General features: G+C 44.2%; 1 long non-coding RNA gene across 1 annotated transcript in view; it reads right to left on the reverse strand.

Annotated features, from left to right (window-relative positions):
* LOC310855123 overlaps positions 1 to 15,687 on the reverse strand; it is a 53,691-nt gene extending 38,004 nt beyond the window's left edge. The window contains exon 1 of the long non-coding RNA XR_014568962.1: positions 15,577 to 15,687. This is a non-coding gene — a long non-coding RNA (uncharacterized lncRNA). The remainder of the gene's footprint in view (positions 1 to 15,576) is intronic.
* Between the last annotated feature and the right edge of the window lie 743 nt (positions 15,688 to 16,430).

Below are 16,430 nucleotides of genomic sequence, written 5' to 3' on the forward strand. Positions count from 1 at the left end.
TTCCATTTGAACAATTCCGGTTCCTTATCGATTCCCTCTTACTAACTCCTTAACTCTATCTCTACCGCTAGCTGTTAGCATAAACCCCAGTTCCCAGTGCCAGCATACTCGTTCCGTTCACTTTAGAAGACGACACCACCTAGCGTCGACGTCCGTGTATATACGTACCTGGGGAAAGAAGTGTTAACGGTTCCCTTTAACTGAACCGATTCTGGTTCCTCAATATTGGATCCGGTCCCGGATCCCGACCCTACTGAAAACACACAGGCACTCGTAGTTCTCAACAGCAATAGCACTCCTCTCCAGACCTTTGCCAGTCCATAGGCCTGTCCACCCAACACCTCAAGTCAATCAAAGAACAAGATTTTGTCCAGTATTTATTCGTCAATAAGAGTGCTCTCAAGACTATAGCTGGATCCCTCACTCAATGCCAGTTTGATTATGCTTGCACCTCTTCTCCAACATCTTAATCAATGTCAGTAAAATAAATGAATAAATAAAAATACGACTACTCAGACTTCAGCCCATGACCCACCTAATTACATTCCCAACACACTTGGCTAGTTTGGGATGGCTCAGGGTAGAAGACAGAGTTAAGCAAATGTCAATAGAGCACCAAAGAATGACGTCAATATAGCTAGAGGGCGCTATTTCACGAATCCCTGCAAAAAGGTGTCCAAAACTAAAATGTATGAAGAGCAAAATGGGTGAAATCATCTGAGGCACTGCAGGTGGGGCATCAAGGCCACTGTAGCCTCTCAGGGCCAAGCGTTTGACGTTGTGCCCATGCAATTCTGATTAGCCGGGGAACCAGTCTCCCAAACTTTGAGAGGACCTGTGATGTCATGAGTCTCATGGAGTACTTTTTTTTTTTTTTGTATCTATTAATTTGGTCATTAAGGTCCACAAAATGAGAGGTCTGCTCTGCCAGAAACATAGCCATAGACAACCAATATACAGTAAGGCAATTATTTTCAAATTTCCTCATGCTTTAAGTAGCACGTGACATGTCAAACTAGGGAGTTTTCATGATTCTGAATCCATTCCATTAATTTTGCACGAAAAACACTCTGCCTAAAAACGACTATAGCATAGTCATCACAAATGTGATGACGAGGTCAGCACATTTGGGTGGCTATGGCCAAATTTAGGCCAAGGAGTGTTTTTCGTGCAAAACTAATGCTTGGAATGGATTCAGAATCATGAAAACCCCCTAGTTTGACATGTCACATGTTACTTAAAGCGTGATGAAATTTGGAAATGTCCATAAATGTCCATAACTTTCTTTTGCGATGTTTCCGGCAGATCAGACATCTCATTCTGTGGACCTTAATGACCAAGTGAATAGATAAAACACAAATAAAAAGTATGTCATGACATCACAGGTTAATCTCTATTCCTTGTACTTTTGGGCCTGTGGCTCCCCGGCTAGATGTGACACGGATGACCACGGCCTTCATCATGGCTTCCTTGAAATTCCTGCCCACTACACATTATGAAATGGCAGGAACATTGCATCTACATTTCATTTTTTTTAGGTCTAATTGGGGAGAAAGTATTTAAGAATTCAGAATACGATACATTTCTTTTAAGCGTTTTAAGCATGTTTTTTATTATGGTGAGTCATGAGAATATTGTTAATAGAGATGTCCCGATACTGTATCGGTATCGGGAAAAGTATCGGATCGGCCCTTATCTGTCATATCGGGTTATATCGGTATCTGTGAAAATGCCAGTCTAACCACAGATCCGACACAGGAGCAATCGGGATCGGATCGGAAGCGAAAAAAGTGTATCGGGACATCCCTAATTGTTAATCGGGATTATTTGGGTCACCATAATGGTAGAGACAGACTGTTGACTCTGTCAACTTAGCAAATTCAAAGGAAAAGAGGGCGCTGTTTCTCCTTTATTTGCAGATGGGTTCTCAGAAGACAGAAGAGTCAAAACGTTAACTTGTGGTTCAGACATTCCCCAAATAAGATCGGACTTGCTCGATGTACACCTGTGGTGTATTGCTAAATGTTATACTGACCTGCTTGTCTTGTCAAGTTGATATCGGGTATATCTTATGTGCAGTGCACCAGACAATTCAGACATTAGAAAGAATGTACAGGAGCATTACAAAAACATCTAGGTCTGCATGCACTTGAGGTGGGTCTGATTTATAGTCAAAGGCTGTTATTACATTTGGGCTATATGGATTACACATTCCCACCCGTTACACTAGGCGTGATCATGAGGCCAGTGCCAGTCAAATGTGCGAAATACCAATGTTGAAGAAGAGATCCTGGGCAACCAGGAAGTGCAGCCCCCCCACCACACTACAGTATGTGGCTCACTCTAGGCTGCGGGGGATATGCAATGGAATTGTTTTGGTCCGCGCAATGTTAGATCATGGAATTATAACCTCCCAAACACCAGATTGTGTCTCATTTTGAGCAGAAAAAGGAGTAATAAGCGTGCACGTGCACGTCGGATCCGTATGTACATGTAGGCTGTCTTAACATGTGAGTAAAAGCAAGAAAATATATATATATAATACTAGAATTTCGCGGCCCTAACGGGCCGCTCATCCTAGTTACGTTGCAGCGCACTACGGGAAGAAGGTAATTGCGGGAGTTGACTCCACATCTAGTAACGGATGGGTTATTAGTTATTATTACGTGTCCTTATTAGTGTAGTGTAGTGTAGTCAACACGTTATGGCTCCTACACACTGCCCGGTATTTGCTCCGATTATGCTGTCGGGGAGCATTTTTGGCGCTCGCCGACAAAACCCCTGATCTGGCGTCAAGCGGTGCCCAAATGGTAGATCACGATCTACAAAGGCTTTGCAGGTAGACCACATGACATGCCCCTAAAAATATATATAATTTTAATATTAAAAACGATTTTTGCATCTGCCGCTTTAGATGGCCTGAGATGACTTGATTGATTGACATCAAAAAGGGCCTGTCAGCTCAAACACACAATGCAATACTACTGTTGCTTACAATCATCAGTAGCAAAGTCAAATACCAACAAAAATAAAACCCTACCATTTCCATTTTTCCCCCTCTATTTCCCATTCCATGTGCTTTTGTCTTATATGTAGCCTATGAAAGGCCCCTCAATTACATTTTGTAACTATTTTCAGCAATGGGATGGTAGTTTTATTTGGTGGGTATGTTGAGCTGGTCGTTTTGAAAGTAGCTCTCAAGTAAAAAAAAGTGTGGGCACCCCTGGTATAGATGATTATATATATATATATATATATATATATATATATATATATATATTCATTCCGTCTGTAAATCCCTGTAGGCTATACCCACATATTGGTAGCCTATATTAGCCCAATATTGGCGTTACGCATTTCACTTGAATAATGTTGTGTGCGCACGTGCGCGTGCGGAGAAAGACAGTAATTTAATGAAACTCAAGATTATAACGTCCTGTATTGGTAGCCTATATTAGCCCAATTCCTGTGTGTGTTGCGTGCCGAGAGAGAGACTCCGAGAGACACTGCACGTCAAAATGAATTGGAATAAAACAAACAAATGATGTAGCCGCTGCCTATATGTATCGGGTCTGGATCGCATGTTGGTGAACTCTTGCCGTGTGTGATCTTCGGCGCGGGGCGGAGGGGGTCCGCGGTAGTATGCGTGGGAGTCCACTGTCCGCAAGTACAGTCACTGAGTCTGTTACCCATTAAATCCTTACTCTAAGATTAAATCAGCGAGTCTGCTGCAGTAGCGAAATAGCCAATGCGAAGTTGCGAACAGTCTAATAGTTTTACTTAGGCAAACAACAACTATTGTCGAAGAACAATGTTGATGTAACTAAGAGATTCGCAGTTGGAGCTATATTTTATATACAGAGATTTAGAAGGAATAAGCAAAATCGTGAGGCGACAATTCCTCTCCTTCCGTGTTTTTTCTTCTCCTGCGGAGTGCGGACTTGGAGAGGGAGATGAGATGATCCCAGGAGGCAGAGGGGGAGGGGCTGAGAGCTAGTGACGGGTGCGCACATGTTGGCTTTGGTTGAGTTTTCATTGGCTTGTGGCCACATCTTATGGGCACATCTTTTCACAGCAAGGGCAGAATCCATTTCTTCCGACCGACGGTCGGTCGCGACGCACGGTCTTTCCGTCGCGACGCAACGTCGAACGGTCCTATTTCGGTCCGTCGGTCCGTCGTTCCGTCGGTCGGTCGGTCGGTCGGTCCGTGGCTCCGTCGCTCCGTCGGTCCGTCGCTCCGTCGCTCCGTCGGTCGGTCCGTTTTTGCGTCGCGACGGACCGCCGGTCGCAGGTTTAGGGTGGATGGATTCTGCCCTTGCTGCCCAAATGGTAACTCTGTCATTTCTCTACCGTTTTGGACGGGGGTGGGCTCATTTGAATCGTGTCGCCCCCCTGGAGGTTTCTATGGGGGTCTCGAGGTTCGGGGACCCCTGGGGACCCCCAGGGACCCCCAAATGGTAATGTCACCTGTGGACACTAACTGTAATTGTCTCGCTGTCTCGCTGCTGCGCTGCGCCGCACAGACAGCAGCTTGTGTGTAACATGTGCGTTCGTGCCGTGTTGCTGGTATATTATTATTATTATATTTTTTGCGCCGCCGCGTTGTCTCGCTGCTGCGCTGCACAGACAGCAGCTTGTGTGTAACATGTGCGTTCGTGTAAATGTTTTAGGTCGGCCGGTCGGTGATTTGGTCTGTCCTTCATATATATTTTTTTCTGCTCTCGTTGGACTTAACTTTAAAAGTCCAATGGAACACCTCTTTGTAACGGGCCGCTGTAGTATAGTGGTCTAATCCCTCGCCTCTCTATTCTTTTTTGCTGAGGACGCTGGTTCAATTCCCGCTCGCGGCAGACCAAAATTATTATATTTTAGACAGACACACAGACAGACAGACAGACAGACAGATTGCCTGTCTGCCTGCCTGTCTGCCTGCCTAATGTATTGTAAATAATGTATTCATTCCATACGGCTATTTTTTTTTAATATAAAAACTTTTGTCTTTCGCGCGATTCGAACCAGCGTCGTCAGCACCAAAACATTGAGAGGCGAGTGATTAAACCGCTAGACTACAGCGGCCATACGTTACAAAGAAGTGTTTCATTGGACTTATAAAGACAATAGCACCCAGCTGCAGTCTCGCAAGGGGAGGGACCGGAAGTGCTTTTATTTCCGGCTTCCACGTGCACAAGCGCACATACACGCACGCGAAATATAATGCGCGTGCACGACACGCACTTGCTGGTGCGCGCTTAAATGCCGGGTGTATATAGTACCATCTGTGCTTAAACATAATTACGTGGTCGGTTTGGAAAAGTTTGAAGTAGTTTGTTGTAGGTAATATTTTAATTGAAAGCTTATTAGTTGGTGGTATAAGTGTGCATATTTGAAGAAATGCAAATCTAACAATAATAAAATGATATGCAATAACAGGCTAGGCCTATATGGTCGATTATAACATAATGATATCAAGGCATTTAAGTAATGTAATAAGTTGCTATAACCCCGTACCCCTGTCCCACACACACCATGTCCAGACCATAGACCACAGACACAAGACCATATGCATTTAATTTACTATGAAAACCTGCATTTCCCGTCAGTCAGTCAGTAAGTGTGTCATGTCACGCCTCGTGTCATGCCTCCATATATGGTCACGCCTCATGACACGTCACACCACCATATATGGCCGTTTCCATATGATATAAGATCCCGACACTGACCTCATCAAACCCTGGATAGCCATACATTGAAAAGACTGGATCATCACCTAGATCTCCATATATGGAGCTGAGGCGGCCAGCAACTCTACATCTGACCTCATAATGTAATAATCAGCTCATAATGTAATTAAAAGACGAGCACATAACTTAATAGATTTTTCTATAATGTAATAATGTGTTACATTAAGAACCTCCACATAGGCGACTCATACTGTAATAAAACTTCATAATGCAATAATGTCTTTATAATGTATGAGCTGATTATTACATATTGCATTATATTTCGCGTGCGTGTATGTGCGCTTGTGCACGTGGAAGCCGGAAATAAAAGCACTTCCGGTCCCTCCCCTTGCGAGACTGCAGCTGGGTGCTATTGTCTTTATAAGTCCAATGAAACACTTCTTTGTAACGTATGGCCGCTGTAGTCTAGCGGTTTAATCACGCGCCTCTCAATGTTTTGTTGCTGACGACGCTGGTTCGAATCGCGCGAAAGACAAAAGTTTTTATATTAAAAAAAAATAGCCGTATGGAATGAATACATTATTTACAATACATTAGGCAGGCAGACAGGCAGGCAGACAGGCAGTCTGTCTGTCTGTCTGTCTGTGTGTCTGTCTAAAATATAATAATTTTGGTCTGCCGCGAGCGGGAATTGAACCAGCGTCCTCAGCAAAAAAGAATAGAGAGGCGAGGGATTAGACCACTATACTACAGCGGCCCGTTACAAAGAGGTGTTCCATTGGACTTTTAAAGTTAAGTCCAACGAGAGCAGAAAAAAATATATATGAAGGACAGACCAAATCACCGACCGGCCGACCTAAAACATTTACACGAACGCACATGTTACACACAAGCTGCTGTCTGTGCAGCGCAGCAGCGAGACAACGCGGCGGCGCAAAAAATATAATAATAATAATATACCAGCAACACGGCACGAACGCACATGTTACACACAAGCTGCTGTCTGTGCGGCGCAGCGCAGCAGCGAGACAATTACAGTTAGTGTCCACAGGTGACATTACCATTTGGGGGTCCCTGGGGGTCCCCAGGGGTCCCCGAACCTCGAGACCCCCATAGAAACCCCCAAGGGGGTGACACGATTCAAATGAGCCCACCCCCGTCCAAAACGGTAGAGAAATGACAGAGTTACCATTTGGGGGTCCGTGGGGGTCCCCAGGGGTCCCCGAACCTCGAGACCCCCATAGAAACCTCCAGGGGGGCCACACGATTCCAAAGAGCCCACCCCCGTCCAAAACGGTAGAGAAATGACAGAGTTACCATTTGGGCAGCAAGGTCAGAATCCATCCACCCTAAACCTGCGACCAGCGGTCCGTCGCGACGCAAAAACGGACCGACCGACGGAGCGACGGAGCGACGGAGCCACGGAGCGACGGACCGACGGAGCGACGGACCGACCGACCGACGGAACGACGGACCGACGGACCGAAATAGGACCGTTCGACGGTGCGTCGCGACGGAAAGACGGTGCGTCGCGACCGACCGTCGGTCGGAAGAAATGGATTCTGCCCTCCCTCTCTTTTCATTGGCTTGTGCTCACATCTTTTTCGCATGTGACATGTTTACACTTCTTACAATAGATATACTGGATTAAATTAAAGAAAGACGAGTTCCCTCGTCTTGGCAAAGGCAGGTTGTGGAGAGAACGAGGAACGTTCTTGGCATACTTGTTAAACACGCGTTGGTGTATTTTACTTGACGATTAATTGTCATACAAATAATTACGATAAGGCAATTATGCAATAATTGTGACAGGCCCATCCTTGACTTGCTTCAGACGACCCTTTCTCAGTAGGGTCCGCCCCCCTCAAGCCCACCGATGGTGTCTGTCTGTCTGTCGAGGGACGACTTCCTACGTCTAAACACAACACAATGCACAGGGAAATCCTGGGAGTGACAGCCTACACACACCACGACAGGTCATCCCACCCTGCACACACACACACACACACACACACACACACACACACACACACACACACACACACACTAGGTAAGATAAGGACAACATCCACTATAACTAGACCAAACAAAGCAGGCTATGACCTTTCACCGGATCGCATTCACACGACCGCACGACGGCAGGCCCTTTTCTTCTTACGTCATACTCTCCAAGTCTACAGGCAGGCATGCATCAATACGTGTACAGTACATGGGTGCAAACTCATGCACACACGCAGCCGACACAAGTACGATGCATAATGCACTGGTTCTCAAACTTTTGTCAACGACCTCCAAATTAATGCATTTGGACGCGGACAGCCATCTGAAAATATGTTGTGCCAGGGAACTCCCCACCATCTCCCCATACAAGATTTGCGTTGTTAAAAATGTTTTTCACATTTTTTCAAAGATTTGTTGAAAACTAGACAGATGCACAGGCCTACTCGGGAACTAAAAGATGTAGGATTTTTAGACTTTCTGTAGGTTTACAATAAGGAATAAATGTAGGTTACATTACAAGTTACGCACTGGTGTCATGCACCGGAAAATAGCTGATCTACAAGCTGACAATGCACCGTGCTGTGATGCGTTGTGGGCTTGTAGATCAGCTATTACTCGTCTTTAGACTTAGATTAAAATTGCATGAAATCACTTGTCTTAAAATGCTGATGCCCCTAAAAGTATCGCAATATGTGTGTGTGTGTGTGTGTGTGTGTGTGTGTGTGTGTGTGTGTGTGTGTGTGTGTGTGTGTGTGTGTGTGTGTGTGTGTGTGTGTGTGTGTGTTAGCGTCCAGGCTGACTGGAGGCTTACAGAAGTGTCTGGCTTGCAGCCATGCAGTCAGACTTAATGAGGATGATTAGTTCTCAGTGTGTGCTCAGAGATTAGCACGCAGCGCTGTCTCCTACTGAAACCTCCTTAGCACAGAGCAACGACTGTAAAACATTATAATTGCGACCGTAGGTGGCATTTATGAAAACCTGCATTTCCGTGTGTCTCGTCACACCTCCATATATGGTCACCCCTTGTGACATCACGCTTCCATTTATGGTCATGTTTCGTGACATCACGCCTCCATCTCCATATATGGAGCTGACCTGTTCTGACATTCCATATGTTGATCCTTTCCCAGCCCTCTTCGACGCATCCCTTTTGACTGATACCCACCCCAAAGCTATTAGTGCAGCTGCGCCCGGCAGCCGGCGAAAACTAGTTCTCAACAGGCCCGAAAATTAAGGCCCGGCCATACCTGGGCCCTCATCAAACCCTGTACACTCAAGACACTGCCCCCGCTGCCACCCTTAGATCTTCATATATGGAGCTGACCTGTTCTGACATTCCTTATGTTGATCTGACCTATTCAAACCCTGTACACTCTGCCGGTTTTCATTCATGCTAACAACAAACTCTACACACATAAGATTACATACATGATTTTGGGGGTGCTTGACATGAAAAAGTTTGAGCACCACTGACATAGTCATAGAGCAACATAAGTTCAGAGAACTGTAGATGTTTTAAGAATCGGCCTCAGGTCACAATGGGTTAAGGAGAAAGTTGGGCCTAGATAGATTGCACTGCAGCTTCACTTACACCCAAAAGAGGAAGGAAATGCCATACTTATCAGCAGGCAGATATGCATTATTTCTACACACTCACCCTCACATTAATGTCATAAGACACTAAAGACAGAGAGGAGATCATCACCAGCGTCATCATCAGAAGGGCATCCACAGTTTATGTGCAGATTTTGCAAGAGAAACAATCAGCCAGTCTTCAAAAACAAGCCCAAAAGAAGTTACTAGGCTGCTTGGCCACACACAGGGGGTCAAACACTGTGCAGAAGGATGCTACGCACACAAATCCTTGTAGTGGTGCCGGTACACGGCAGAATCATCTAAAACATTTTGTTTGCATAAATTAGTGCTATTGAACACCTTTTACGTTGTTTTGAAAATAATGAACCAATGAAAAGTATAGTAAAAAGCGCTTCGGACAAAACCTCTTAACTCCATTGGACCCTCAAACTGTCCAACTAACAGTAACTCCACCACCTCTCCCCCTCTCATGAAAGTAATTTACAATATATAGTCATAAAACCAACTTTGATGAGGCAGTATTGCTTTGTTTTCAAAATATAAGGTTTTCTTAATTTCCTGAAAAAATAATATTTTTAATTTCCTAAAAAATGAAATGGTTTTTTTCTCGACAGCAGAGATATAGGCCTACAACACGCTGTGAGCTTGTAGACCTGCTATTTGCAAAAATATGTTGGAAAAAGCACCAGTGAGGGGCACCTCACTTCTTTAAACCAACATTGTACTTTAAACAAACATTAAAAGTCCATAGACTTGGCTGCCACATGACGTCACATGGAGTGCGTTTTTTACGTCATTAAAAGTTCATAGACTTGGCTGCTATATGACATATTTTCACATAACCCAGACATTGGAGGAGATAGCGCCCCAAAAAAAGAGAAATATTAGGAATACTTTTGAATCATTTCAACTACACAAATCTTGTATGGGGTCCCTGCCCTGGCACAACATATTTTCAGATGGGGGTCCACAGACAAATATATTAACACTTAACTTAATATGAATAAAAGGCGCTAGAGTGCCAAGCAGATGGGCAGATTTTACTCTGAAAAGCCCTGCCTTCCATTTCCCCCCCAAAACCGAGAGGTGAAATCTTCCATTACTACCTCGTGCTGTCACATCTCATCTCTCTCTAGAAGCATTTATATTCCAAACGAGATGCTTGATTAAGTCAGAAATGAGGACAGAACACTGCCGCTTTGATCAAAACCATGGAGAGCTGCGTAGATTTAGAGAAGAGACAGTTTAGTCGGACCGTAAACAAGGAAGTGAACGGCAGTGTGCATGCACAAAACATGTCCAGGAGTGGTTTGCTTTCACTTTCAGAGTAGCTACCGGATGCACGTGGTTGACGGCAGGGCAATGTGGATGATGTCAGTTTTTATGCCATCAAAGGTATACTATGCCATACAGGCCTATATATAAAGATATATTGTTGCTGTCAGGCAGAAACCTCTTATCTCCATGTTTTAACATTTTTTTGTAAATGAATGCCCAAGCGGCCTGCGGCCCTACTTGATCATAGTGTCATACAAAAGCATACGACATAGTAGACCTACAACTTGAGCTTGAAACGCGGAGCAAAGCGACCCGTTTTGAGCTGCTATTTTTCTTTTCATTTTAATCCTGAAGTGAAAAGTAACCTATTTGGACATATGAGTTTTCCACCCGACAGACAGACAGATATGGCTGTCAGTCAATCAATAAATAAATCAACAACCAAGTCTTGTGAACCTATTTAGTATAACATCTATTTAGAATGTAGACGCCATGCCATGCCAACAGACATTGGCGATGCTTATGGTTTAAGTTCACAAGTTCACTGGCACAGAAATAAGTCATGCAGTGAAACTACATGACTTATTTCTGTGCCTTGTGAACATAATCATGTTTCCCCACATCAATTGATAAAAAGCTCCAACTGTGGCCTGATGAACAATCATCTTCCTTGAATTTAAGACAGTCTAAAAGAAAATGGACGAACATAAAACAGGGGCAAGGCATGAGATTGTCTGTCTGTGTGTGTGTGTGTGTGTGTGTGTGTGTGTGTGTGTGTGTGTGTGTGTGTGTGTGTGTGTGTGTGTGTGTGTGTGTGTGTGTGTGTGTGTGTGTGTGTGTGTGTGTGTGTGTGTGTGTGTGATGTAGAGATAAGAGTCAGTGAGTGTGTGTGCGGCTGTGCGCGCACCCACAGTTTGAGAACCACTGCTTTAACACACTTCAGGGAAGTGAAACCAAGCAGCTACAGTGTGATGATGTTCGCCAACATCTCTTGGCGGCTTTTCTCTCTTCAGTAGTGTCATTAGTTGAATAACTGGCTGACTGTCAGGAAACTGACATCAGTCAAATACACAATGCTACGCTACATCAAGTGGTACTGGTTGGGAACCTCTGAACTATGCAACTCCAGTGTTCATGGGAGCAGCGGTCCTGTGTACAATGTTGCTAACGGAACAGCTTTCATCTAGCCATACTGTGTGTGTTTGTACATTTTTCAAATTTCTGCTCTTTAAGAATGTCAGTTAAAGGGAGATCTGTTGACATTACAAACCACAAAAGCTATTAAGGCCCCGATTCCCTGAAGCAACAATGCATCAGCACAACAGTGCATGCTTTTAGTTTTCCTGGTCGATCAATACAGTGCTCTCTATGTGTTCCTTCTGGGAGATGTGATATTGATATGAAACCGTTGTTGCTGAGAATGGGAAATACAGATAAATCTTCTTTCTTTACTAGCCAACACTTCCAACAACAAATCATATCTCATTCCAAAAAGGTCAGCATTGATCATCATACATTTATCAAAATAGAGAACCTTTCCCCTTGGGGGGTTGGTTTATCTCTAGTTTTGGAATTCAACCTCCCCGGTTGTAAGTTGACATCATGGAACAGTGCAACCCTTGTCCCGACCAGGGCTGGACTGTTATCAGGAACCCATTAGCAAGTGAGTGAGACAACTGGCCTGACACTGCAGATAGACAGACTGGAAGCCCACATCAAAGGAATATCGGACAGAAAGAGAAAGATGATACCAGCAGCAGAAAACTATCAAGCAGTGAGACAGCTGGCCTGACACCATCAGCCACCACAAGTCTGGAGAAAGTAGGTAGAAGGCAGCAACATGGTATAAATAAAGCAACAAACAAATCTCATGACTGAACCAAAAAGTTGCATTTTGATGCAGTAATACTTGGCTGTTGTTTTTATCATTATGATGTAATGTTAATGTTTTAAATTTGCTTTTATATCATTCTGAGACCATTCATGTTTATGGAAGATGCTTCTTCTGAACATTATATTGGTAGTTTGACAACGAACCGAAAATAGCGGATCTTCAAGCTCACGAGTCACAACAAGTCACATAATGACTCACGTCACATGCTGTGAACTTGTAGATCTGCTATGTTGAGTATTTTCGGTGTGCAACAAGCTGTATCGAATTAAAATGACTGAAATCAGTTGTTGCAACTGAGAGAACTTTAATCAATGGACAGCAACAGTGAGCCAGGTTGAGTAATTATCAGAAGGTCAAAGTCCACTGGAAAAAGCAATGGTTTTACAGGTTCACAGTGGGGTACAGCCATCCTGCCATAGGTCTCTCTTTCTCTCTCTGGAGGTTTCGGTGGGGCACCAATAAAAACAACAGAGAAGAGGTCTTGCGATTTGACCAAATATCTATAATGAGATGAGGGGTATGGGGATATCAACCTCCATAGTGGGGTCAGTAAGTTGATGTAGCCTCACTAGCCTGGGGCAGTGATTCTTTTCTTTTCATTTCAAGGACCCCCAGCTGATTCTGCAGTTTAGGCCATGGATCCCACATAATTCCCCATAAGTCTTGAGAGTGTGCAGTCAACTAGTCGGTAGGTAAGCTACCAGTCATTTAGCTCGGGACCCCCTGGAACCATCTCAAGGACAAGGACCCCTGTGAGTCCCGGGACCCAGCACATGCTGAATCTATCCCCAGAGCAGTGCTTACCCATAACTCTGAACATTTGAGAACTACCGCACACCAGACTATCATCGAAGTTAAATATTAAATATTCTCAAACATATGCACATTTAGAAAAAAAGATCTTGGGGAGTAAAAAAAGAAAAAAAATCAGTGCCTTATTATATCTGCAGAATTGTGCTATAAAATGTAAATATCTGTGTCTATCTGTATGTACATGTGTGGAAACAACAGAATCTGTCCTGGTGACTCTGTAACTCTGAGAGTGTAGCCTACTCCAAATGGAACCAAAGGACCCTTTTATAACAATAAACCTCTGAGACTGTACAAATGGACTCTTATGTGTCCATTTGGTTGTATTTGTACACTCTCGGGTAGCCCATTCTCCAAACCATCATATATCACACCTCACGGACAGCTGACGGTTGTAGTGTTGACATTGGCTTGGCATGTATAAAGAAGTCCCGCGGTAGCCTGCGTGGGAGTCTGCGGGTACAGCGGGGTCCACGAGGAGGTCGGCACAGGGGTCCGCTGTAGTCTGCGTGGGGGTCCGTGGTAGTCTGCGTGGGGGTCCGTGGGTACAGCCGGGGTCCCAGGAGGTTGGCACGGGGGTCCACGGTAGTCAGCATGGGGATCCACGGGAACAGAGGTGGTCCCCGCGTAGGTCGGCATAGCCCGGGGGCCCGCAGACTAGAATCCGTTGGTGAAATAACATTCGCACGCAACGTGATAAATACTAGTGGGTTGTTGTTGCAATGCTATGCCAATCCCATTGGCTGAACTATCCTATTGGCTGAGAGGTCGGTTAGAGGCAAAAAGTGTCTGGTTGCCTAACTCGCTGGCTCTGCACGACCGTTTAGATTATGGGTTGTTGCTGGCATTAAAGATGTATGGTTGCCTAGAGACGAGGCAGCCAATCAGGATGCCATGTTGTAACTTGTGACTACGGCATCCAATGAGAAATTGGTCGCCGGAAGCCATCCCGAGAGAAAATAGCCCAGCTGGCTTTGTCAAGCAGCTGGTACTAAAAGTGAATATGAATATTTGGAATAACCACAAAACTTAGGCTACAGTCCCTGGCACAAAATATTATTCTCGACATACATATAAAATGGGAGGGTCCTTTTTAGTCCAGATAGCAACTTCACTTTCAAACAAGCTCCACACCCACACACCCACACCCACACAGAAACTACCAATATTTTTGCTTAAAAGAGTCAGACTTGGCAAGGCAACACTGTGGTGTTTCTGGGCAGTGATGATGATGAGCATATTTTGATTTCTTTATCATTTTAAAACAATGTCCTTCCTGCCTTGGAACAATTAGGGCTTAAGTAGAAGAAAAAAATCATGTATACCTATACCAGCCAACAATAAATTAAACATCAAACAGACATTAAAGGGCTACAACAAACACAAGTGGACATGTTTGTGTGCTGCGTGTGTTGGTTTGTGTCACACCAAAGTTGACTAGAATGCTTTTTTTTTTTTTTTTTTTTTTTTTACCATTTTACATATTAAATAGTTGGCCAAATGCGTAAGGTTAACCCGACATGCTTGCTAGTATAAATAATATACACCAACGTGGGGATAAATTGTAACATTTTAATAACATTCAAAGCGGCGTCAAAGTGTCCTAAATGTCATCCACAAATGAGCAGTTTAACGGCACTGTCACTGCAGGCAGGTGAAAACAAACTAGAGAACAGAACACTCCTTTAATTGACTGAAGAGAACACAGACATCACTACACAGTGGTTAGTTACGCCAAAAGCTTCCTTTTTCAATACGACGAACAATGTGATGACACATATTCACTGAAGAGAATGTAACACTATAATTAGCCCTAGAAAGTAGAAACGCTGTGATTTCACATACATTTGCATGATTATCTGGAATACATGAAACGTATCACAGCCAGCCAGCCATTCTAGGGCTGGGCTACAAATATAGCATGGCAATGAAATCTCAACAACGGTAGTGTAGTCATCCTTGGCTTCAAGAGTGCGGATTCAGACACGTGGATTAGAGACACAAACAAGCCGAAGCTTGTTTCCATTGTGGTTCCACTATGAGTGAGACAATACAACAGCCGACACAGACCATACAAAAAACAAATAAACACTAAAAATGCCCCAGACCAGAGTATATTCAGACTAGCCATTATATTCACGGCTCTAAAGAATATTTCCTTTTCAAAACGCAAGCTGTAGTGTAGAAGACTTTCACTGAAAAGGGGAAGGAGAAAAGGAAAAAACATACCTACACGCCTTAGACAAACACTTGTGGAATCAAGTCAACTGATATGTATATTTATTATTAAAGCTAATTGTTCTCTTCTTTTCTTACCTTATTTCATAACTTCACACACTCACACGTCCAGGGAGACAGACGAAGTTGAGACGCGCGGTTTTTAGCCGATGATGATACTGATACTGATGTTTGACTTGAGCTGCTGCCTGCAGACACTGAGCAGAGCTCCGCTGCAGCTCACTGCGCGCGCACACACACACACGCACGCGCGCGCACACACACGCACACACACACACACACACACACACACACACACACACACACACACACACACACACACACACACACACACACAAATAAGGTTTCAGTGTGTATTTACAGCACGCACTACACGTCTGTCTACTGTCTCCGAAGTCGTCCGTCCCACCTGTTGCGTCAAGACAGGTTACGACACGTTATGCAGTTGAACATCCGTTCGACATATATCTCCCGACATAATATTATTATTAATAATAATAATAATAATAATAATAATAATAATAATAATAATAATAATTATTATTATTGTCTCCACCAGGCCGAAGGCATGTGGGGAGAGTATGTTTTGCACTCCGTCCGTCCGTTTGTGTGTTTGTGTGTCCGTCCGTCCGTGTGTCCGTGACAGGCTAATCTCGGCCACCGTTAACCCGGTCGATGCCAAATTTTGCACACACACTCCCTGGATGCCAACGATGAACCTCTGCCCCAAACTTTCCAGAACGGCCTGTTATAGCGCCACCAAGAGGCCGCTTTGTGCAAAAACTTCACCGTTAACCCGGTCGATGCCAAATTTTGCACACACACTCCCTGGATGCCAACGATGAACCTCTGCCCCAAACTTTCCACAACGGCCTGTTATAGCGCCACCAAGAGGCCGCTTTGTGCAAAACAAGTTTTTGCACAGTACACCT

The sequence above is a fragment of the Protomyctophum parallelum genome (genome assembly GCF_964188405.1).
Source record: "Protomyctophum parallelum genome assembly, chromosome: 2".
NCBI classification, from domain to species: Eukaryota; Metazoa; Chordata; class Actinopteri; order Myctophiformes; family Myctophidae; genus Protomyctophum; species Protomyctophum parallelum.